Here is a 26,206-nt window from a genome sequence, read left to right on the forward strand (position 1 = left end):
ATGATTTCAGATAAGATTAGTTATGAAAATATATTCAGAAATATCAAGGATATTTATAATGAAAGATACGATAATATCTCGGAATATCTAAGATCAGAGAATGATAGAAACTATTGTCCGCAAGGGTTTAGAGTAAGGAGCAAGATATTCACTAAAGACTTTAGCAAACATTTAATCTGTTGGATTCTTTGAAGTCAAACTTATTCTTTGTGATTTGTCCACGGCTTTCTTCATAGTTTCGCATAATCTGCTTTTCGGTACAAAATTTTCTATTGAATGTTTCCAATATAATGATACACAGGATGCACGAAGAGGTATATAATTTCGGACGAGAATATTTATGAAAATATCCTCAGAAATATCGAAGATATTGATGATGATATTTTGGAATTTCTAAGTTCGATGGTTGATGGAGAAAGATTTTTCCGCAAGATTTTAACATGACTTCGGGGCAAGATATTCTCTAAAGATTTCAACGGATCCAGAATTATCTGAATTCTTTGAATATAGGGTATGGTCCTTATATTTGTCTTTGGTCTCCTTCCTGGTTAACTCTATCCGTTTTCCAATTCCAACGTTTCTGAGCTTTTCTAACATATTATTCTTTATCATCAAGCTTCCGATGATTAAGGTCGTTTACGGTTGTCTATGGTTTCTGCTGCTTCATTCAACTTTTTCAACATTCATAGTATTAATTTGTGACTGAGTGCTTTTCAGAACCTCAGAATGAGAGATCATAATTCTAAGAGATAAATGTCATACATATAACTGTTGATTTAGATATGATGTGAGTTTTCAAAGTACTGATTGCTGATTCCCGGTAATTGGTATGACAGTTCTCGTTACAAAATACGGATGGGTATATGATAGGGTTTCAATGAATAAATATAATGATTTGTCAGAGAGATTTAAGCCAAGAAGCAACGAGGTTACTGGTACGTCTACTGATAATATGGTGGAATATAAAAGAATTCTCCGGTATCAAAAGGGTAATCGTATATATATCAGGATTATAGTAAGGCTACTTCGAATGAAAAGTCGAAGTTGACTTGCTGGAGCTGTGACAAAATTTGCTACTTTGAAAAGGGATCGTAAGTTATTTTTGCTAATAAATGCTAAAGGATCTGTCGCGGCTACATGTTAAACTTTTACCCAGTTGCCGAGAATTTCTCAGGCGCGTAACTATATGCATAAATCTTTCCTTTCGTATATGAAGTGCGGTTAATTCATCCTATCGCTTGAGGTGTTTTCAAGAATCATGAAAGGTTTGAACACAGATTAGTATTGTCTAGATACAAATGAGGTTTAAGATGAAATCAAGTGGCAAACTTGAAGAATTGTTTAGTTTCATATGTTATAATTAATATTTTAATTCATTTTAAATGTCCAATGTTGATAGCCCACAGTTAGCAGTGTACAAATAATAATTCATATATAAGTTACTATATAATATTCGAATTAATTAATACGTATCGTGACCCGTATACGTCTTAGAATCGATCACAACTCAAAGTATATATATTATTTGAGAATCAACCTCAACCCTGTATAGAGAACTCGATCATTACTGCATATAGAGTGTCTATGGTGATTCTAAATAATATATATAGATGCGTCGAGATGATATGTCAAAACCTTGTATACGTGTCCCGATATTCAAAGTGCGTAAAATAAATACAGAAATTAAATAATGATAACTAAAGTGCGTAAAGTAAATAACAGAAATTAAATGATGATAAATAAAATTGCGAGAATATAAATTGCGATAAATAAATTGCGATAATTAAATATAATACGAAATTAACAGTTAGCTAGGAACAGTTAGCTAGAATTTTGTTAGCGTGAATTCTTAATAAAATTTCATATTATTTATTAGTCTGTTTCTAATCAATTTTTATTGTGTCCATTATTTCTTCATTATGCCACTAGTTGAATTCTGATAGGTTAAAATCCAAATATGAAATTGAATAAAAGTGGTTATTCTGCGGTAAATGGATACGTATATCTGTGGATGTAACTAGGATAGTAAATGACTGTTGAATTAGATTTGAAAGAATGTACAGTGTACTTATTAATGTGAAATCTAAATATCCCCAGGGTATTACCTACCCGTTAAAATATTTTCACCATTAACAGTTTGTACAAAAGAATCTTTTAATTACAATCTTTATGAAAATATATATACATATATATTTTCTTCAAATGTAATCATGGATTTAATGAGTCAATATGATATTAATCTCATTTGATTTATTGTTAGAACTAGAGTACATAATCTCTAAAACATTAGAGATTACATAATCGCCATGTCGACGAAGATAAATGATGTAGAATGATTTGCAGATTGATGATTATGCTCGAGGTACATAATGAGATGTTGAGGTGTGAGATGTTGAACTTGGGTAGTTGGTGGTACTGGTATTGATGTTGATGGTACTGTTGGTGCCGTTGATGTTGCTGAAGCTGGTACGTTTTGCACCATATTTTTCAAATTAATTACACGAGCGTGAAGTTCGTTGACTTCTTCTATTATTTCGGTTGGTTTGTCGGTCGGAACGAGCGGATGAATAAGATTCAGAATTGTGGATAGAATATAATCTTGTCGAGTTACCCTGGAAATGAGACTGAAAATGGTGTCTCGAACAGGTTCGCCGGTAAACGCTTCAGGTTCATTGTCAAGAGGTGAATTCGGTTGGTGGAAGGGATTGCCTTTTGCGCGTTTCCATTAATTAAGTCGACTACGAACCCATCAGATGAATTGATAATGGTTGATTGGTTGATTCATGCCGATGACACTGTTTTCGGAGTTTAGGTGAACATCTATGTCGGAATAGCTGTCGGAATAACTATCGGAATAGCTATCGGAATCTGAGGGACTCGAACTGGTTGCAGGATTCATCTCATACGATCAGATGAAGGATTTTTGATAAGAAATAGATTATAGGATGTAGATTAGTACTCTGCAATACATAATTTACATATGCATATATAATACTAAAATCCCATAAGTTACGGAGGAATCTACGGAAGTTGTCAGGCAAAGTTACAGTAATAGATACGCTAAAATATGAAGTAGCAGATACGCTAAGATATGAATTTTGTCTATACACTATTCATGCAGTCAATGCAGTAAAACGTGTCTAGACTAAGAATGATAAGCAAGTGATTCTCTAAGAATAATAAATAGGAAAATTTTCGACACGAAGTGATAAGCAAAACTTTTGACATGCAGACACGGTCGAAGTCCAGACTTACTAATGCATCCTAACGACTTATCAGTTAGACACACTAATGCAGACCTGGTTCGCTAAGACCACCGCTCTGATATCAACTGAAAGGACCCGTCCTAATCCATCCGGACAAAGTCCATATCGATTATAAACGATGTACAACAGTTGATTACATCGCGAGGTACTTGACCTCTATATGATACATTTTACAAACATTGCATTCACTTTTGAAAAGACAATCTTTCAATACATCGGAAGCTGACGGCATGCATACCATTTCATAATATATCTAACTATAATTGACTTTATAATAATCTTGATGATCGCGACGACTCGAATGCAACGTCTTTTGAAATATGTCATGAATGACTCCAAGTAATATCTCTAAAATGAGCAAATGCACAGCGGAAGATTTCTTTCATACCTGAGAATAAACATGCTTTCAAGTGTCAACCAAAAAGTTGGTGAGTTCATTAGTTTAACATAAATAACCATTATCAACATTTTTATAGACCACAAGATTTCCATATTCAGTTCTCATAAATATACTTCCCATGCATAGAGACAAAATATCATTCATATGGATTGAACACCTGGTAATCGACATTCACAATATGCATATAAGAATATCCCCATCATTCCGGGATCCTCCTTCGGACATGATATAAATTTCGAAGTACTAAAGCATCCGGTACTTTGGATGGGGCTTGTTGGGCCCGATAGATCTATCTTTAGAGTTCGTGTCAATTAGGGTGTCTGTTCCCTAATTCTTAGATTACCAGACTTAATAAAAGGGGCATATTCAATTTCGATAATTCAACCATAGAATGTAGTTTTAAGTACTTGTGTCTATTTCGTAAAACAGTTATAAAAGCAGCGCATGTATTCTCAGTCCCAAAAATATATATTGCAAAAACATTTAAAAAGGGGATTAATGAAGCTCACCTAATGTATTTTGTAGTAAAAATACATAGAACGACATTGAACAAGTATAGGGTTGACCTCGGATTCACGAACCTATATCATTTGTATTTATATATTAAAATATATAATCGAAATCACATACTTTTATTTATTAATATATATTATTCATATATATATTTGTAGTTGAATAGGATTTATTTTAAATCCCAATTAAAATTAAAACATATACTTATATTATATCTTAAATTATATGTTACACATATTTGTTGTGTATATATATATTTTAAAATGACTATTATCCATTCATTTAGTTATATTAGTGTATATATCCATATATATACATGTATGTATATATATACATTATTATTATTATGTTTGAAAATCAATAGTTTGTTACCTGTAATTATTTATTTAGATAGTGTTAATATATGTAGTTATATGAAATATTACTATAGTTATAATATATGTACCAAATACATTTTATATAAAAAATTATTTATTCGTTAAAAATGATAGTTTTGACATTAATGGGTTACTAATAATAATAACCTTATTAATAATGATGATACTAATAATAGAAATGATATTATTAATAATGATAATAATGATACTAATAATTATAAAATGATACTAATATTAAATTTCATTATAATAGTAATATTAAAACTAATAATAATTAATATTAATACTTAGGGATAATATTAATAATGATAATACTAAATATATTCTAGTGTTAGTATTAAAAATAATAATAATAATAATAATAATAATAATAATAATAATAATAATATTATTAATAATAATAATAATAATAATAATAATAATAATAATATTATTAATAATAATAATAATAATAATAATAATAATAATAATAATAATAATGATGATGATGATGATTAATAATAACAATATTACTAATAATAAAAAACAATCATTAATAATTAATAATTAATAATAACAATAACAATAATAATAATGTTAATAATAATAGTAATGGAAATAAAAGGACTACCTTAATAAGCTTTAAAAAAAAAAATTATGTCCCATCCCAGAATTGAACCCAAGACCCCTCATTCCTCAGCACCTCCTGGTAACCATTGATCTGACTTCGGTTTTTCTGATTAAATCAATTTTCGAATACACTTTGTAGAGCCCCGTCCTAATCCATCCGGACGAAGTCCATATCGTTTATAAACGATTCATAATAGTTGGTTACATCGCGAGGTACTTGACCTCTAAATGATACATTTTACAAACATTGCATTCGTTTTTAAAAGACAAACTTTCATTTCATCGAAAGTTGATAGGTATGCATACCATTTCATAATATCCAAACTATAAATGACCTAATCCGTCATTTAGTTAATATTAATCTCTAATGAACTTCAATGACTCGAATGCAACGTCTTTTGAAATATGTCATGAATGACTCCAAGTAATATCCTTAAAATGAGCTAATGCACAGCGGAAGATTTCTTTCAAACCTGAGAATAAACATGCTTTAAAGTGTCAACCAAAAGGTTGGTGAGTTCATTAGTTTATAGTAATCATTTCATGTTCATCATTTTAATAGACCACAAGATTTTAAATATTATAAAATGTGCAGAAGTCCCATTCTAACTGCACAAAAAAAATATCTTTCATATGAAGAACACCTGGTGAGGATTCAAAATATAATAGTAACCATCTGTGCCGGTCTTTCACCCCACGGCTGAATACATGTGCCTTCAAAATATATAACCTCTGTGCCGGTCTTTACACCCCACGGCTGAACACATGTTTATAAAATATAGGCCAACCGGTGCCAAAATGTCATGAATAATAAACCATCCACCCGGCTCGGGAGCTCATACGCTCTAACGGAAACCGGGGGCTAATACGTGTCATAATAATCAATCCCACCCCAGATAATTCTATCATAGAATACAGTTCAATTACTTGTGTCTATTTCGTAAAACAGTTATAAAAGATGCGCATGTATTCTGAGCCCAAAAATGTAAAGGGTAAAAAGGCAAATGAAACTCACCTATTGTATTTTGTAGTAAAAATACATATGACGAAAATGAACAAAAGTTGGGTTGGCCTTGGATTCACGAACCTATATCATTTGTATTTTCATCAATACATATAATTGTAACTGAACAAATAATTATATTATTATTTGTGAAAATTTTTATATTAATAACTTATATACTTCATTATATATTCATTTTGTATATTTAGGTAAAGTGTTTATATATTTAAGTTATGGTTATTATACATATTTTTATTTACTTAATCTTTTGTTTACAAAATATTAGTTGTAGTAATACTAGAGTAATATTAATAATAAAAATGATAATACTTATAATACTTAATACTGTTAATGAAGATAATAATGGTTATGATTTCATTAGTGATAAAAATAATGATATTAATACTAATAATATACTTATATTAGTAGTAATGGTTCTAATGTTTATAAAGTGATAATAATACTAATAATAATAATAATAATAATAATGATATTAGTAGTAAAATAATAATGATAATGATAATAATAATAATAATTATAATTATAATGATAATAATATTAACAAAAATAATAAGTGTGCTACCTTAATGTAACAAGCTCCAAAAAGGAAAAATAACTGTCCATGCCCGGGCTCGAACCCGCGACCACTCGCTTGCCGTACTAACCCCTAAACCATTGAACCACTAATGTTTTTCCTGAATTTATTCGTATCTAAATATATATATCCTGTATTTTCTGTTCCAAGTCCACTAACCAACCTAGGCTTGGCCCAACATCAAGAAATGGAACACAGACCCAACATCAATATAATCAGGTCCAACAATTGAAGAAATCTCGGCCCAACAAGATTAAGGATACAGCCCACTAATGCTAAGCCCGATATTTACATCAAATCAAATTCACCTATTGAATTTAAAAGTCTAATAACTGCACACTCTAGTAATCGTGGCTTGATAACAGAAGTTCCAAACGTTTCTTTTTTTTTTTTTTTTTTTTTTTTAGACAGGAAACATGCGAAACATTAGATACCTCATCTTGACTCCCCTTTTATTTCTCTTTTTCCTTTAATCACGGACCAATATCAATCTTAATATCTAATCCTTCTTTTGTTAGTCAAAACCCTCCACTTAAAAAAAAAAGGTGTTATATATCCATGCCTAATTATCATGTTCATCACTACATAAAAGAAACCAAGAATTTCCCTTTTTGTCTTCCACTATAGATGTCCACCAAAAAAGAAAAAAATATATAAGGTTTGCATGCTTTTACAGGTGGTGCCTACCACGTTCTACTTTATCCAATATGTAAACTATTCGCTTGCATATGTGTCCCATTACTCCGCATATTTTTACTTGTATCAACTTAAAAGTAACTTAAGTGGATTATGTTTCTTGGTCCCACTCTAGTTGACACGAAAAGAGAGCCAAAAATAGCAAAACTTAGTCGACACCTATTTTGCTTTTTGGAGAAATAATTGATACCGAAGAGTTGTATTTGATAGATGGTTCGATAACATTTTAAAAGAACCCGAAATAGGAACTTTCGCAACAGTAGTGGTTGATCTTGTGGTTTATGGATTTTGGTTTGAAAACACGATTGAAAAAGGAAGAAAATAAAACAATGGAGTAGTAGTCAGGTGAAAGCAATTAGGAAAATGGATCAATTAGCAAGTGGTATCTCGGTTTAGGAGTTGTCAGAAAAAAAATAATATAACAGCCACGATTTCATCTATTTTCAATATTCAATTGCATGATCTAATATATCTCAGACATATATTAGTGGGTGGGGTTCTCTTTGTTTTATAATACCTAAGCCATCAAAAGTATAAAATGGTATTGGTTTATTTGCATGCTTTGGTTCACAAGTTCCTTTATATGATACAGTAGTAGTAGCAGCAAATCAGATCAAGAAGTAAAATGAAAGTCAAGAAGAAAAACAGAAACAGAAATAGTGAAACAGCAGAAGTGGATTGCAGAAGATAATGGTTTCGTGATCTGCAGATATGAGAAGCAAGCATACTAGCGTTGTTTAGTTTAAACATGAAACAGAAAGGAAAAGAGCAGCGGTAGCAACATACCATGATGAAATCTAAAAGAAAATGGCGATTTTAAAGTGATGAAAGGTGGTGAAAAATGACTGCAACAGAAAAAGGAGAAAATAGAAAAACAGGTAGGGTGTTTGATTGTTAAGTTGTGTTTGTTGTTGGTTCAAAATGGAAACGAGTAACCGAATACTCATGTTGTAGTTTGTGGTGGTTTACATGATAATAATCAAGGTGGTTATGAGTTTTGGTTTGAAATCGAACAACAAGGTGAGAAAGTGTAACTCGTTGGTTCAGGGTTTGAGAAAAAAAAATAATGGGTTTTGATAATGTAGGTTTATGTTAGTAGATGGTTATTTGATTACAGAGAAGTAAAATGAAGTGATCAGTGAGGTTGGGTTTGAGTAAACATATAATATTGATGAAGATGATAGAAGGTAGTCAGACAAAAAAATTAAATAAATAAAACTTTAAAAGTTGATATTGACTCTAAACGGAATTTGTTGTTACGTGTTTAGATGGAATCGAATTGTACCAATTTGTAGACAGAAAGCAGATTCCAAAATAGTTTGATTGTAACATGTAACAACTTTGTACGAATTCCTTGACTTTATATTTTACATAATTAATATTTAATAATTAATAATAATAATTATTTTTTTATTTTAATAAATAATAATAATACTAATAATAATTATATTAATTATTAATTATACTAAAGGATACTAATAATATTACAATACAAATGGTATTAATAATAATAATAATCATAATAATAATAATAATAATAATAATAATAATAATAATAATAATAATAATAATAATAATAATAATAATAATAATAATAATAATAATAATAATAATAATAATACTAATTATAATGATATAACAAATTTAATGTATTAATCCTATATATATAAAAAAATATAATATTAATACTAACATTAATAATGGAAGTAAATAGTATAACATTTATTTATTTATATTTGTATAGGTATATATATGTATTTTTATATTTATATTTATATTTATTTACACGCAATTGTTCGTGAATCGTTGGAAATAGTCGAAGGTCAATTGATGACATGAATATAGATTTTAAAACTTTTGAGACTCAACATTACATATTTTGCTTATCGTGTCGGAAACATATAAAGATTAAGGTTTAAATTTGGTCGGAAATCTCCGGGTCGTCACAGTACCTACCCGTTAAAGAAATTTCGTCCCAAAATTTGAGTGAGGTGGTCAGGGCTAACAATAAAAATGTTTTCATGACGAATATGAGTTGATAAATAGAGTTTTATCACCATCAGGTGATTTGAATAAAAACAACTCAATTATTCGAAGCGTACGAGTGAAATTATCACAAAAGATTGAAATAGGATAAGTAAAGATTCGTCGTAACTTTTGACAGAGTCAGGGTTGAATTTTTGAAAGTAGGATGCATCTTAACTTTTGACGTTGTTTTGGTTGAATTCCGGAATTTAAGGGATTTGAAGAAAATCTTCGAAATCTAAAAGATTTGATTCTTCTGCGAATAAGGAAATTTAGATTTCTATAAATAAATGCGGTGAGCTGCCTCGATTCCTCTGTCTGATATTTTCACTATAAATTTTACCTTTTCCGTTCCATTAATCTTCACCACTTCAATACTCAATTCCCAAATTCAAAAGATCGTGAAATGCTTAATTCAGTTCTAATCCTTGTACTTATCCTGATTATCGCAACAATCATTCTCCTTTTCCAACTTCCACTGGAGGAATCCGTTTATTTCTACTATGCTTTAGGGATTATTGTATTTATAATCCTTCCGTGTCTTTATATTGTTATACGCACTGATATCCACGGTTTGTAATTTCGGTGTTGTTGTTGGGCTTTATATTTTCTCTTATATTTTGGAGCTCTTTGCCTTTTTATTATCCTCCCAACCTCTAGTAAAGCGAGTAATGGTCCAGAATTCGTAAGTATGGAATTTCGAATAAAAATCGTGTTCTAAATAAGATCTAATGTATTAGTACGATTTGATTTATCAAATTATCAGAATCACGGAGAATAGAACTATCAAGAAAATACTTTCTTGATATGTTCAGAAGTTAAGCATAATGAAAGAGTTATGTAACATGGCACGTGATGATGTTAGGATCTGTGAATCATCACGTCCCATTAGAAACTCAGCATAACTTACTGTAATATAATCACGTTGATCAAGTGTCATTATATTATACTAACTCATGCATCAGTTCCCAACATTACTTCAATAACATTCAAATTTTAAGCTCGAAAGTTTACAGAATATAGAAACTAACAGTTTCTATATGATGTAATACTGATAGCACGAAGAGATTAATGATTTCAGATAAGAATAGTTATAAAAATATCTCCAAAAATATGGAGGATATTTATAATGAAAGATACGATAGTATCTTGGAATATCTAAGATCAGCGGATGATAGAAACTATTGTCTGCAAGGGTTTAGAGTAAGGAGCAAGATATTCACTAAAAACTTTAGCAGATAATGAATCATTTGGATTCTTTGAAGTCAACTTATTCTTTGTGATTTGTCCACGACTTTCTTCATAGTTTCGCATAATTTGCTTTTCGGTACTAAATTTTCTCTTGAATGTTTCCAATATAATGATACACGGGAAGCACGAAGAGGTATATAATTTCGGACGAGAATATTTATGAAAATATCCTCAGAAATATCGAAGATATTGATGATGATATTTTGGAATTTCTAAGTTCGATGGTTGATGGAGAAAGATTTTCCGCAAGATTTTAACATGAGTACAGAGCTAGATATTCATTGAATGTTTTACCGGATCTAGAATTACCTGGTTTCTTTGAATATATGGTATGGTCCTTGTATTTGGCTTTGGTCTCCTTCATGGTTTGCTCAATCTGTTTTTCAGTACCAAATTTACTATCGTGCGTTCATAACACTCCTTTCTCTATCATCAAACTTTTGGCTGTTTAGACCTTCTACAATTTTTCTGTTTCCTCTGCATTTAATGCTACGATATCTGAATCATCGGTTATCAATCCGAGGTGGTTTCAGGAGAATTGTGTTTTTAGATGATTAAACGCTGATGGTAATATGGTGAAATATAAAAGGTTCCCCGGTAATCATAAAAGAGCACCCATATAAATCAAAGTTATAATAAGGTTGTTTCGAACAAAAAGTCGAAGTTAACTTGCTGGAGCTGTCACAAAATCGGCTAATTTGAAAAGAATTTTGTTGTTATTTTCGAAAATAACAATTCCAAAGAAGCTAGCACAGATACGTGTTAAACATTTATACAGGTTCCGAGAATTTTTCAGGTGCATAACTATATGCGTAAATCTTTTCTTCCGTAGATGAAGTGCGGTTGATTCATCCTCCCGATTGAGGTGTTTTCAAGAATCACGAAAAGTTTGAACGTAGATTGTAATCGTCAAGATACAAATGAGGTTTAAGATGAAAATCAAGTGGCAAACTTGAAAAATTGTTTAGTTTCATATGTTATAATCAATATTTTAATTCATTTTAATTGTCTACTGTTGTTAGTCCTCAGTTGATTAGTCCACAGTTAGCTAGGATTTTGTTAGCGTGGATTCTTAACAAAATTTCTCATAGTTAATTTGTTTGTTTCTAACAAATTTTATTCCGTCAAATGTTTTCTTCATTATGCCACTTGTCAAATCTTGATTTGGATGCTGATTGGTCAAAATCCGAATATGAAATTGAAATTGGATGAAAATAGTTGTTCTTTGATGAACGGATACGTATATCGGTGGTTGTAAATAGGATAGTAAATGACTGTTGAATCAGATTCGAAGAATGTACAATGTAACTTATTAATATGAAATCTAATTATTCCTCGGGTATTACCTACCCGTTAAAATATTTTCATCATTAACAGTTTGTACAAAAGAATTTTTAATTACAATCTTTATGAAAACATATATACATATATTTTCTTCAGATATAATCACGGATTTAATGAGTTAATGTGCTATTAATCTCATTTGATTTACCATTAGAACAAGAATATATAATCTCTAAAACATTAGAGATCGCATAATCGCCATGTCGAACGAAAATAAAATAGATAGAACGATACGTAGAACGATGATTATACTCGAGGTACAGAATGAGATGTCGAAGCTGGTGATGCGGATGTTGTTGTTGGTGGTACTAATGCTGTTGATACTAAGGTTAGTGATGTTACTGGTGTTGGTGATACTGCTGGTGCTTGCAAATTGTGTATCGTGCTCTCTAAAGTTAACACTTGAGCTCGGAGTTCTTTAACTTCTTCTACTAACCCTGGTTGGTTATCAGTGTGAGGTAGAGATCGGATATCTTCTCTAGTTCCGTTAATGGTAGTCTCAAGACGAAAAATTCTGGCAAAAAGGGTATAAACGGTGTTGCGAACAGGTTCGCCGGTGAGCGGGTCGAGTACTCCAAGGTTAGGTGGTAGATTCGGTTCATGATATGGAGTACCTTCTTCCCTTTTCCATAGGGTGAGTATATCGCGAACCCACCCCCATTTTCTCCAGTAATCACGGCAGTTGATTGGTTCGTGTGCTCCTGTCACGCTGTCTTCGGAATCAGAGGAACTTGGTCGATTCGTAGAGGCCATCTTACGCGATCTCAGGAAAGATTTTTTTTTTTTTGTATGAAGAGTTTAGTGACAGCAATTGATAGTTGGATGGTATTTTCAATGCATAATTTGCATAGATATATATAGTACCAGGATCCCTTAAATTATGGAGAAATTTACGAGAGTTATCAGACAAGGTCTACAGTAATAGATACGCTAAGATATGGATTTTATCTATACACTATTCATGCAGTCAATGCAGTAAAACGTGTCTAGACTAAGAATAATGAGTAAGTGATTTCCTAAGGATGATAATCAGATGATTTTTGACAAAAATGATAAGCAAAACTTTTGACATGCAGACACGGTCGAAGTCCAGACTCACTAATGTATCCTAATAACTATCAGTTAGACATACTAATGCAAGACCTGGTTCGCTAAGACCACCGCTCTGATACCAACTGTAGAGCCCCGTCCTAATCCATCCGGACGAAGTCCATATCGTTTATAAACGATTCATAATAGTTGGTTACATCGCGAGGTACTTGACCTCTAAATGATACATTTTACAAACATTGCATTCGTTTTTAAAAGACAAACTTTCATTTCATCGAAAGTTGATAGGTATGCATACCATTTCATAATATCCAAACTATAAATGACCTAATCCGTCATTTACTTAATATTAATCTCTAATGAACTTCAATGACTCGAATGCAACGTCTTTTGAAATATGTCATGAATGACTCCAAGTAATATCCGTAAAATGAGCTAATGCACAGCGGAAGATTTCTTTCAAACCTGAGAATAAACATGCTTTAAAGTGTCAACCAAAAGGTTGGTGAGTTCATTAGTTTATAGTAATCATTTCATGTTCATCATTTTAATAGACCACAAGATTTTAAATATTATAAAACGTGCAGAAGTCCCATTCCAACTGCACACAAAAAAAATATCTTTCATATGAAGAACACCTGGTGAGGATTCAAAATATAATAGTAACCATCTGTGCCGGTCTTTCACCCCACGGCTGAATACATGTGCCTTCAAAATATATAACCTCTGTGCCGGTCTTTACACCCCACGGCTGAACACATGTTTATAAAATATAGGCCAACCGGTGCCAAAATGTCATGAATAATAAACCATCCACCCGGCTCGGGAGCTCATACGCTCTAACGGAAACCGGGGGCTAATACGTGTCATAATAATCAATCCCACCCCAGATAATTCTATCATAGAATGCAGTTCAATTACTTGTATCTATTTCGTAAAACAGTTATAAAAGATGCGCATGTATTCTCAGCCCAAAAATGTAAAGGGTAAAAAGGCAAATGAAACTCACCTATTGTATTTTGTAGTAAAAATACATATGACGACAATGAACAAAAGTAGGGTTGGCCTTGGATTCACGAACCTATATCATTTGTATTTTCATCAATACATATAATTGTAACTGAACAAATAATTATATTATTATTAGTGAAATTTTTTATATTAATAACTTATATACTTCATTATATATTCATTTTGTATATTTAGGTAAAGTGTTTATATATTTAAGTTATGGTTATTATAGATATTTTTATTTACTTAATCTTTTGTTTACAAAATATTAGTTGTAGTAATACTAGAGTAATATTAATAATAAAAATGATAATACTTATAATACTTAATACTGTTAATGAAGATAATAATGGTTATGATTTCATTAGTGATAAAAATAATGATATTAATAGTAATAATATACTTATATTAGTAGTAATGGTTCTAATGTTTATAAAGTGATAATAATACTAATAATAATAATAATAATAATAATGATATTAGTAGTAAAATAATAATGATAATGATAATAATAATAATAATTATAATTATAATGATAATAATATTAACAAAAATAATAAGTGTGCTACCTTAATGTAACAAGCTCCAAAAAGGAAAAATAACTGTCCATGCCCGGGCTCGAACCCGCGACCACTCGCTTGCCGTACTAACCCCTAAACCATTGAACCACTAATGTTTTTCCTGAATTTATCCGTATCTAAATATATATATCCCGTATTTTCTGTTCCAAGTCCACTAACCAACCTAGGCTTGGCCCAACATCAAGAAATGGAACACAGACCCAACATCAATATAATCAGGTCCAACAATTGAAGAAATCTCGGCCCAACAAGATTAAGGATACAGCCCACTAATGCTAAGCCCGATATTTACATCAAATCAAATTCACCTATTGAATTTAAAAGTCTAATAACTGCACACTCTAGTAATCGTGGCTTGATAACAGAAGTTCCAAACGTTTCTGTTTTTTTTTTTTTTAGACAGGAAACATGCGAAACATTAGATACCTCATCTTGACTCCCCTTTTATTTCTCTTTTTCCTTTAATCACGGACCAATATCAATCTTAATATCTAATCCTTCTTTTGTTAGTCAAAACCCTCCACTTAAAAAAAAAGGTGTTATATATCCATGCCTAATTATCATGTTCATCACTACATAAAAGAAACCAAGAATTTCCCTTTTTGTCTTCCACTATAGATGTCCACCAAAAAAGAAAAAAATATATAAGGTTTGCATGCTTTTACAGGTGGTGCCTACCACGTTCTACTTTATCCAATATGTAAACTATTCGCTTGCATATGTGTCCCATTACTCCGCATATTTTTACTTGTATCAACTTAAAAGTAACTTAAGTGGATTATGTTTCTTGGTCCCACTCTAGTTGACACGAAAAGAGAGCCAAAAATAGCAAAACTTAGTCGACACCTATTTTGCTTTTTGGAGAAATAATTGATACCGAAGAGTTGTATTTGATAGATGGTTCGATAACATTTTAAAAGAACCCGAAATAGGAACTTTCGCAACAGTAGTGGTTGATCTTGTGGTTTATGGATTTTGGTTTGAAAACACGATTGAAAAAGGAAGAAAATAAAACAACGGAGTAGTAGTCAGGTGAAAGCAATTAGGAAAATGGATCAATTAGAAAGTGGTATCTCGGTTTAGGAGTTGTCAGAAAAAAAATAATATAACAGCCACGATTTCATCTATTTTCAATATTCAATTGCATGATCTAATATATCTCAGACATATATTAGTGGGTGGGGTTCTCTTTGTTTTATAATACCTAAGCCATCAAAAGTATAAAATGGTATTGGTTTATTTGCATGCTTTGGTTCACAAGTTCCTTTATATGATACAGTAGTAGTAGCAGCAAATCAGATCAAGAAGTAAAACGAAAGTCAAAAAGGAAAACAGAAACAGAAATAGTGAAACAGCAGAAGTGGATTGCAGAAGATAATGGTTTCGTGATCTGCAGATATGAGAAGCAAGCATACTAGCGTTGTTTAGTTTAAACATGAAACAGAAAGGAAAAGAGCAGCGGTAGCAACATACCATGATGAAATCTAAAAGAAAATGGCGATTTTAAAGTGATGAAAGGTGGTGAAAAATGACTGCAACAGAAAAAGGAGAAAATAGAAAAACAGGTAGGGTGTTTGATTGTTAAGTTGTGTTTGTTGTTGGTTCAAAATGGAAACGAGTAACCGAATACTCATGTTGTAGTTTGTGGTGGTTTACATGATAATAATCAAGGTGGTTATGAGTTTTGGTTTGAAATCGAACAACAAGGTGAGAAAGTGTAACTCGTTGGTTCAGGGTTTGAGAAAAAAAAATAATGGGTTTTGATAATGTAGGTTTATGTTAGTAGATGGTTATTTGATTACAGAGAAGTAAAATGAAGTGATCAGTGAGGTTGGGTTTGAGTAAACATATAATATTGATGAAGATGATAGAAGGTAGTCAGACAAAAAAATTAAATAAATAAAACTTTAAAAGTTGATATTGACTCTAAACGGAATTTGTTGTTACGTGTTTAGATGGAATCGAATTGTACCAATTTGTAGACAGAAAGCAGATTCCAAAATAGTTCGATTGTAACATGTAACAACTTTGTACGAATTCCTTGACTTTATATTTTACATAATTAATATTTAATAATTAATAATAATAATTATTTTTTTTATTTTAATAAATAATAATAATACTAATAATAATTATATTAGTTATTAATTATACTAAAGGATACTAATAATATTACAATACAAATGGTATTAATAATATTAATCATAATAATAATAATAATAATAATAATAATAATAATAATAATAATAATAATAATAATAATAATAATAATAATAATAATAATAATAATAATAATAATACTAATTATAATGATATAACAAATTTAATGTATTAATCCTATATATAAAAAAAATATAATATTAATACTAACATTAATAATGGAAGTAAATAGTATAACATTTATTTATTTATATTTGTATAGGTATATATATGTATTTTTATATTTATATTTATTTACACGCAATTGTTCGTGAATCGTTGGAAATAGTCGAAGGTCAATTGATGACATGAATATAGATTTTAAAACTTTTGAGACTCAACATTACATATTTTGCTTATCGTGTCGGAAACATATAAAGATTAAGGTTTAAATTTGGTCGGAAATCTCCGGATCGTCACACACTTAACCCGTAACATTATGTTCTCCTCTAAAGCCCAACAACAACCAGTCCATTAACGGCCCACCACGAAACAATTGAGGAGTTCGGCCCAAAAGAACACCATTAAACCTAGCTAAAACCCGAATCTAAAACAGATACGTTTAATCAATTCGCTAGCATAACATTGAGGACTCCAGCAATTCACTCAATCAAATTGTCGGCCATTTAAAAAAAATTATATAATATCGATAAATTTGGGATACAGCTAACGGTTCTTGACTCCATCATTTTCTTATTCATTATCTTACGTACACCTTCATTACTTTCTCACTTCATCATCTTCGAGTTTCGTTCATAAAACAGAAATAAGAAAGAGAGAGAGAGAGAGAGAGAGAGAGAGAGAGAGAGAGCTGATAGTTTTGTTAGGGTTTTTCGAATAGCAGGAACAAGTTCGAGTTGTAGGTACTAGGTGTGGTCGAATGTGATATGGTTATGGTGATGATAGGTTAGGGTGAAGATGGCAGTGGTAGTTCCTGAGTTTGTAGTAGGTGAGTATCATTACAGCAGTAAAACAGAAGTATATCAGCTGAAATTGAAATAGAAGTACGTTGTAGTTTTTGTTGGGTGTCGACTTGAAGGAAGAGAAGAAAAATATATTTGTATATGTATATGTATATGTATATGTATATATATATATATATATATATATATATATATATATATATATATATATATATATATATATATATATATATAATACAAGTGAAGCATCTGTAGCAGTAATATTGTGTGGTATTCATTGCTAATTCAGAACATAAACAGAAGATGGGTGTTCAATGGCTGTGGTGTGTGAGTTTTTCGCACATGACAAGAAACAGAAGGGTGGGTTAATTCGTTTAAACAAATATATATATATATATATATATATATATATATATATATATATATATATATATATATATATATATATATATATATATATATATATATATATATATATATATATATATATATATATATATATACGTACAGCTGTAGTAGCAAGGTTTATTGGTTTGAACAGGTACCTGTTATAGTGACTGTAATGGCTCATGGTTAAACTTGGTGTTGTTCCAGCTGGTTCACGAAGAAGATACAAGGAAATAGGAAGAGGTGGCTTGACATGAACGAGACAGGAAACAAGTTATTTGCAATAACAATGATAATGTTTAATGGTTAATCGAATAACTTGTATAATATTATGAAGTAATCGTTCGTATATAGATAGATATGGTCGACATGTAAATATTTTGTTAGTACACAAATATATAAAAAATATTAGAAAGCAAAGGGAAGATATCGACCTTTGATGGGGGGCTCTCACAGGTCTACACTTTTATTAAGTTGTACTGGATTTTTGGATTGTGCTGGGAATTGGATATTGACAGGTACAAGAATATAAATGAAAACAACAAAGTTTGATTGTGAGTGCTAACAAATCTAAGTAATCCATTTGTTTTATATCAAATTGAGTCGTCAGAATGAATTCGTTGGTACAGGAAAATAAAAATAAAAAGGAGAGAGGTACTTCTAACAGATTTTGTTTGATAGCTGATATGGCACAATTTGAGTACAAATCATGAGCAGGGATAAAGCTAAAGTGGTTGTGATTGATAAGTGTAATTGGAATCAAATATATATATATATATATATATATACATACCTTATATAATGATATTAAGGTTATAATTATACATTAGTTTATTAGATCGTAAATATACTTTTAATAAGCCTATAACTTATAACTCATTTTTGGATCACCTTTTATTTTAAAATTACATAAGTTCGTATTTAACTTGCTCAGTGTCAATCGGTATATCAAAGGAGTATTACAATCATTCAATATTTATTTTTAATATACATTATTTATATATAGCTGTGTCTTAAATAATAATAATATATATTATTTTATTTTACATTATTAATTCTAACAATTACTTTATGTAATATTTCATTTTATAATTCTAATTATTATTTATATATATATTCACGCATATCTATTTACAATTAATTGTTCGTGAATCGTCGAGCATAGTCAAAGGGTATTTGATTACATGAATATAGATTTCAAAACTTTCGAGACTCCACATTACAGATTTTGCTTATCGTGTCGGAAACATATAAAGATTAAAGTTTAAATTTGGTCGGAAATTCCTGGGTCATCACAGTACGTGCCCGCTGAAGCACAGCGGTTGTTGTAAGCTGTACCTCTGCTAAGTAAGGCCATGGAACACGGTTAGTGTTGACCAGTACACTGCACCATAACGCGGTCTCAAGCATTGCACCCCGCTTGAGGGATTCTTAGTTAATTAAGGAACTGTTTGTTTAGACACATAAAGGATTGGACCGTTAGGATAATCGAACGTGTTCATGGAAGTCAGACTTGACTTGGCCATGGTGTTCTTTATGGTTGAACTCTTTTTAAGGGCCTAACTATCTTTTACCAATCATTAATGAAAGCATTGAAGCACATAACGTCTCTCGGATATGGTAAACCATGTATTCTATTATGCTTAAGAAAGTTTAGACCATTTCGGAATGTTAATACGTCACCCAACCGAGTCGCTCAATTGGATGAGCCGTCTGAACGTGTATGCCTGTAGTCAGACTGCACGGGCGTCGGGGGTAAGGGACTTTGCTGTCTATTCAGAATCTTCAAGCCTAACGCAGTACCCAGTGACATGTCTTATGACAGGGGCGTTTAGGACCAGTGTAATGAATACAAAGCCTCTGCCTATTCATGAGCCAGCATTCCATAATCTCGGCAGAATAACTGATGAAGTCATAGTATGCACTTACTTTAACCTTTTCTGAATTACAAATTTTATCACATTTACTTTATCTATCTTAAATTAGAAAATCCCAAAATAAATATTCACTACTCCCTAACTATCTTAGGCTACAATATAGGTTCGATGTTACTGATATCTCAAAAATACGACTCTAGGTCATACTTCCCTTACTTATAAGGAGTAGTAAGATTTAGGCCCCGCTAAATATAAATTTAAAACAGTACACTCTCCCACGAGTGGCTGATCTTGGCGAGCCGCAGCCTAACGACACCGCGCAAATAAAAATCGTCCGTCTCGGCCATATCAGGAGAACTAACTAGTTTTTGGCACCGCTGCCGGGGAACTGGTATCAGGCAATACTGTTTTCAATCAAACTTATTCACAAACATTTAGTGGTGTCTAAGAAAGAAAATTATACACGGACTTGGTTATTGGATTTTTCGAACAGTCGCCAATTATATTGGGACCAAAAGGATCCTGCCTCTCCGTAGTCAGCCTGGCCACTTGGTTTGTTGAATAATTTGTGCGGAACTTTGTTACTGAAATACCAGAGAATCTGTAGCCAGAACCAAAAACATATTTCACCATAGGATAGTTAGTTAATTAGATTAGATTACTTTAGATTACTCTAGTTTACCTTAGATTAGACCACCTTAGATTACCTTAGATTGCCTTAGATTAAATTAGATTAGAATTAGATTAGTTTAGTTTAGCTTACTATAATTTAGCTTATTTGCAAAAATTAAAAACAAAAAAAAAGGCATACCTAGTGTATCACCCAAACCCGATCTAGACTAGGGCCGTTGTTGTTCGTACCTGATCCAGACGCAATAATCTCTAAAGCACGCAAGGAAGCACGAATCAGAAACCAAATGGCGTTACGCGTTACTTTAGCAGAAAACACGAAACCCTCGACTGAAGGTCTAGGATGACCAATCAGATTTCCAGAGATTCAAGGACACTCGTTCGAGTTAAAACATCACATCATCCAGCTCATTCAGAATAGCTGTCAGTTTCATGGATTACCGAATGACGATCCTAATTCTCACCTTGATAAATTCATATCTCTTTCGAACTCCTACAAACAGCCAGGGATAGGACAAGATATAGTCCGGCTATACTTGTTCCCCTATTCTCTCACTCGTCATGCTCAAACTTGGTTTGAAGGACTGGAAAAAGATTCCATCACATCATGGACAGAGATGGCGACTAAATTCCTAACCAAATATTTCCCTCCTTCTAAACAAACGAAACTGAAGAATGACATCATTAACTTCAAACAAAGTTATGATGAATCTCTTTACACTGCATGGGAGCGTTTCAAAACCCTGCTGAAGAAATGCCCTAATCACCAGTTAGAACGGTCAGCCTAAATCTGTACCTTCTACAATGGTCTTACGGTAAATCATAGGACGACGATCGATGCAGCAGCTCAAGGGAATTTGATGAACCAAACCGCAGATGAAGCATGGGAATTGCTCGAGAACATGACGATGCATCATCATGACTGGAACAGTGGTGAAACAACTTCATCATCTGCCCCACTCTCTGCACTTAACAATCAAATGGAGGCCATTAAATCTCTCACAGATAAGATGGAATCTCTTGCCAAACAACTCGGAGAATTGAAGACGTAACCGCAGCAGGTTAACCAAGCTCAGGCTTGTGTTAATTGTACCAACCCGCAACCTACTGAAGACTATCAAGTTGAGTACGAAAACCCTGACGGTTCAGTCTGTTACGTTCAATACCCAGCTCGTCCACCAAATCCCGGATTCAATCAACCACCAAGGGTTAATCAATTTTAGCGAAGCAATCAACCTTTCCGCTATCGCTATCCACCTTATCCAGCCCAACAATCTCAATTGACCTAAAATCAACCACTTTCACTCATTGGTCCCCCAGTTGAGGAGAATTCCCCTACCACCCAGATTATAAAAGCAGCTAACCCCACTCTCGGAGCTGATGATCAGTTAACTAAGTTCATCCAAGGACAACAACAGTTAAATCAGAGAACTGCAACCATACAAGATCAAACAGAGATACTAATGAGAAATCAATTGGTTCTGCTCAAAAGTTTGGAAACGCAGCTCGGACAGTTATCACAATGCCTTGAAACCTGACCGCAGGGAAGATTGCCAAGTAATACTATCTAGAATCCCCACATAGAAGAAGCAAAGCAAATGGATTCCGTAATCCCAGAGGAAGAACCACGGAGAAGGTTAAATAGGCTCAAGAACAAATCGACATATACTCAGAAGCTGACCCCTGAAACTCCAGTTCGCATACCTTATCCTGGAAGGCTACAAGAAGAACCATCCAAGCTTGATTCCTTCAAAATTGATGGAAGATTCTTGGACACTATGTCCAAAGTTCTCAACCAGAAGAGATACATCTGAAGGCTTCTATCTACAAAGGAGAGGATACCAGACTCTAACAAAATTCCACTGAGTGAAGAATGCTCTGCATTACTCAGAAACTCTCTACCACCTAAGCTAGGAGATACGGATCGATTCGTTTTCCCGTGTTCAATCTACCAATCTGGAACCATTCATGCACTAGCAGATTTAGGAGCAAGTATCAACCTAATCCCCTACTCTCTCTACAAGAGATTAGGAGACTTGTCACCAACCAAAATGACAATCCAACTTGCCGATCATATAATTCGATATCCTAAGGGCATAGTTGAGAACGTCTTGGTGAAAGTTGATAAATTCTTGTATCCTACGGATTTCGTAGTAATGGATATTAAGGAAGACCTACACACCCCAGTAGTGTTAGGGAGACCTTTCATGAATACGGCTAGGACTGTCATTGATGTGTACAATCAAACCATGATCTTACGATCACATGGGGAGAGCGTTACCTTCAAAATTGACCGACAAACCGATCTTTCTGGACAGGCAGAGATGTTTGCTATTTCCACCAGACGGATCACTTCCGATGATGAGTCATTACCACCAGTCGACGATATCGAGATGGGTGTCGAATCACAGTCTGTAGACGACCCAGAAATGGGAGAAGAGGGTCCCAGCGAAGAAATAGAGGAAAAGGAGGAATCTGAAGAGGAAGAGGAAATGAAAGACGTAAAAGAAACTGCGACAACACCCGTTCCAAGCACTGAGCGTCATGAAGAAATAATGAGGCTTGAAACGGCAGATCACATTTTAATCATTCGCTTCAAGAAGAAGACCGACAAGGCTGAGGTTAAGGATATAGAAATTGATCCTGTAAGTATCAAAGTGGAGAATCAGAATACTGAAGAAACCCATTCATCAGATGCATCCTCAGAGGAACCGGATACCGATGATGACAAGTAAGAGCATCACGAAGACATTCTGACTAACTCACACTCTCCAACCAAAGTAGATCAAGGGGAGCCAGACTCTTCTTCAGATCAAATTCCGGTTATATCTACACATGCAGACATGATTACCTTCATCAATGATACCGATGAATTTGAAGACATTCTCAAAGCCATCCGAAAGTCAACCATTGATTTTTCGCTACGCTTAATAGAACGAATCATGGCTATCAGAGAAGAGCACCACCTCTATCTCCGAAGAGAAGACAATGATGTTGAAATCATAGAAGAACGCATTCAAGACTTTATCAATTCTCTTCACGATCATATCTATCACGAAGAAAGGCAACGAGGGCATAATTCAGTGGTTCGCACTATTCTTGAGACAAGATTCTATCAAGATCAGAAGATCATTTACTCTAAGGTTTATAATGCCTTAGCCGGATCTGCACTTCCGTTCTCACGAAACGAACGAGCACTACTGACTCTCATCCGGAAGCATATGGATCTTTCCACCGGCCGCCCGACTTATCACTCTGATTTGCAAATGATCGAGGATATTCATAGTCTTTTCGCTCTTCTGGATAGAGATAACTTCGAAAGCACACCAGACAGACTAGTGATTTACGTAACAATTGATCACCACGCTGATCTGATTATCAAAGAGTTACAAGACGCTGTTATGGAGGAAGCAAGGCGAAACAATCCGTTCTTTCATCTTGAACCAGATCAAGTCAACATTGCCACCTATGTTACGAAGCAGCTATTACGTATCTTCCACGAATCCACAGATCCTAGTTTCATATTTAAAGCTGGATGTCGAGAGATATACTCAAAGAAGGTGAAATTAATACTCGGATCAGGATTGCTGTTCACTTCTTTCCAGCTTCGTCTCTTAACTAATCTGTGCAAAGCTACAGACTCTTACTGTGGAGATCACCATTCCGAAGACTTCAAAATTCTAAAGATACAGTTTCTTACATTGTTTGAAGACCTCCGAAATGAGCATCCAGTCAGAGAAATCATCAACACCAGCACTGCAACCATGATTGACATTCATGGGTCAACCAGCAGAGCTGTGGATCATATTCTCATCGGACTTCAAGACTTATCAAGAGCAGAAACTGCGCACTACTTATCTTTCAGAAGATCTTCAAGAGAAGTACCGGACTTGTTACCACTATTGGTCTGACACTTTATCAGAACTTATCCACCAAGACTTACATTCCCTCAAGAAGACCAAGATCACAACCATCAACGAGGAATGTTTGCTTTTTGAAGAATCACTACGGTCGAGCCAACGACCTTAAACAAAAGCGCTTCTCGGGAGGAAACCCGTGCAATAAAATAGAGTAGAAGAATAAAGGATGACAAATGAACCGATAAAGAAGCAAGGAGCCAGCCGCATCTGCTAGGGGTATTTCTTTCTTTTCGCTACTAGCTCAAGATTCAAACCATACCGCATCCCAGCTTATCACTAAGTGTGGATAACACCCAATCAAAACACTAGACAAACAATCCCAAATCTTCAACTAAAACTCCTAAGTGTGGGATACACTAGGAACATTGAGGACAACGTTCATCTAAGTGTGGGATGTTGGTATCTTTTTATGCTATATCATAATAAACCATTACGAAGATTCCAAGTCCTTAAGCCAAATTTCAAATTTTTTGCAAAAGAAACCCTTTTCGAAAAAGTATTTTTGAAAACCTAAAATGTTTGTCAATAAAAATAAGGGTTAAGTAAGGTGGAAATCATGTTAGATTGAAATCTCTAATAGAGCATTGCATGATTAAGGCATTATCGACCTAAATTGATTATGGTGAGGCACCCCAAATAAGACCAGCATTCATCTTTAATGCTTCACTATTTTCCGTTGAGAATGCCGACGACTGTGCTCAGAATCAGAACTTGCTTTAGATCTACATCTCCAAGCAGCAAAGTGTGGTTCGGTTGTAATCAAAATAGCTACCCATTTGTCAAAAATAAACCTTCCACACCTCCACTACTTCTACTCCACCACCACATCCATATCACCTTTACTATTTCTCAGAAAACCCAGAAAATGAGATTCCTTCCAAAAACCCAATGTTATAAATCTCTCAAGTATCATGGCAAAGGTCTTGAAAAAGTTTACCGGCAAAAAGTTTCTCGAGATGAAGTCTCCCTGAAAAAAGGAGCAGAACTAAATAAGAGAAATACTGAAGAGAACTCAACCGAAAATGATTATCAAATGAAGAAAAGTTCAAAAGTGCTTCTCAAAATACTTCAGCACTCCTATCTATCCGAACAAAAGTCTGTATAAAGACTATATTACCCTTTTATCTCACCCTTCAAAAACAACTTCACTACCACTCCAAAATTCCTTCTCCATCATTGACAAATAACCCATAAAGCTGAGATTACTACCGTTCTCGCGTTAGCAGCAAGGATTTGAGTCTTTATCAAGCCTATGACGATGGGTGCAGCATGACTGGCTATGAGTGTATTCATTTCTTAGATCTATAGGGAACCCTAAACACTTGAGTGATTTTAGTGACCCGTGAAAGCTAGCCGATGTCATGTAACCTCCTCGCATGCTTGCAGAGATAATTTTAATCCTAACATAGATGACTCACCTTATCTTTTTGCTCTTATAATAAAAGCAAACCGCTTAGGCTATTAGAAAAGCAATGCCGAACAGATTCTTTAAAATGAGAGTTTGCTTGAGGACAAGCAAAATCTAAGTGTGGGATATTTGATATCGGCT

The 26,206-nt window shown here is 33.1% G+C and overlaps 1 non-coding gene across 1 annotated transcript; it reads right to left on the bottom strand.

Annotated features, from left to right (window-relative positions):
* Positions 1-21,402: 21,402 nt before the first annotated feature.
* On the bottom strand, positions 21,403-21,509 carry LOC139903128 (small nucleolar RNA R71). The gene has a single exon (XR_011777972.1). It is a non-coding gene; the product is annotated as a small nucleolar RNA R71 (small nucleolar RNA).
* Between the last annotated feature and the right edge of the window lie 4,697 nt (positions 21,510-26,206).

This window comes from Rutidosis leptorrhynchoides, chromosome 3 (assembly GCF_046630445.1).
Source record: "Rutidosis leptorrhynchoides isolate AG116_Rl617_1_P2 chromosome 3, CSIRO_AGI_Rlap_v1, whole genome shotgun sequence".
NCBI classification, from domain to species: Eukaryota; Viridiplantae; Streptophyta; class Magnoliopsida; order Asterales; family Asteraceae; genus Rutidosis; species Rutidosis leptorrhynchoides.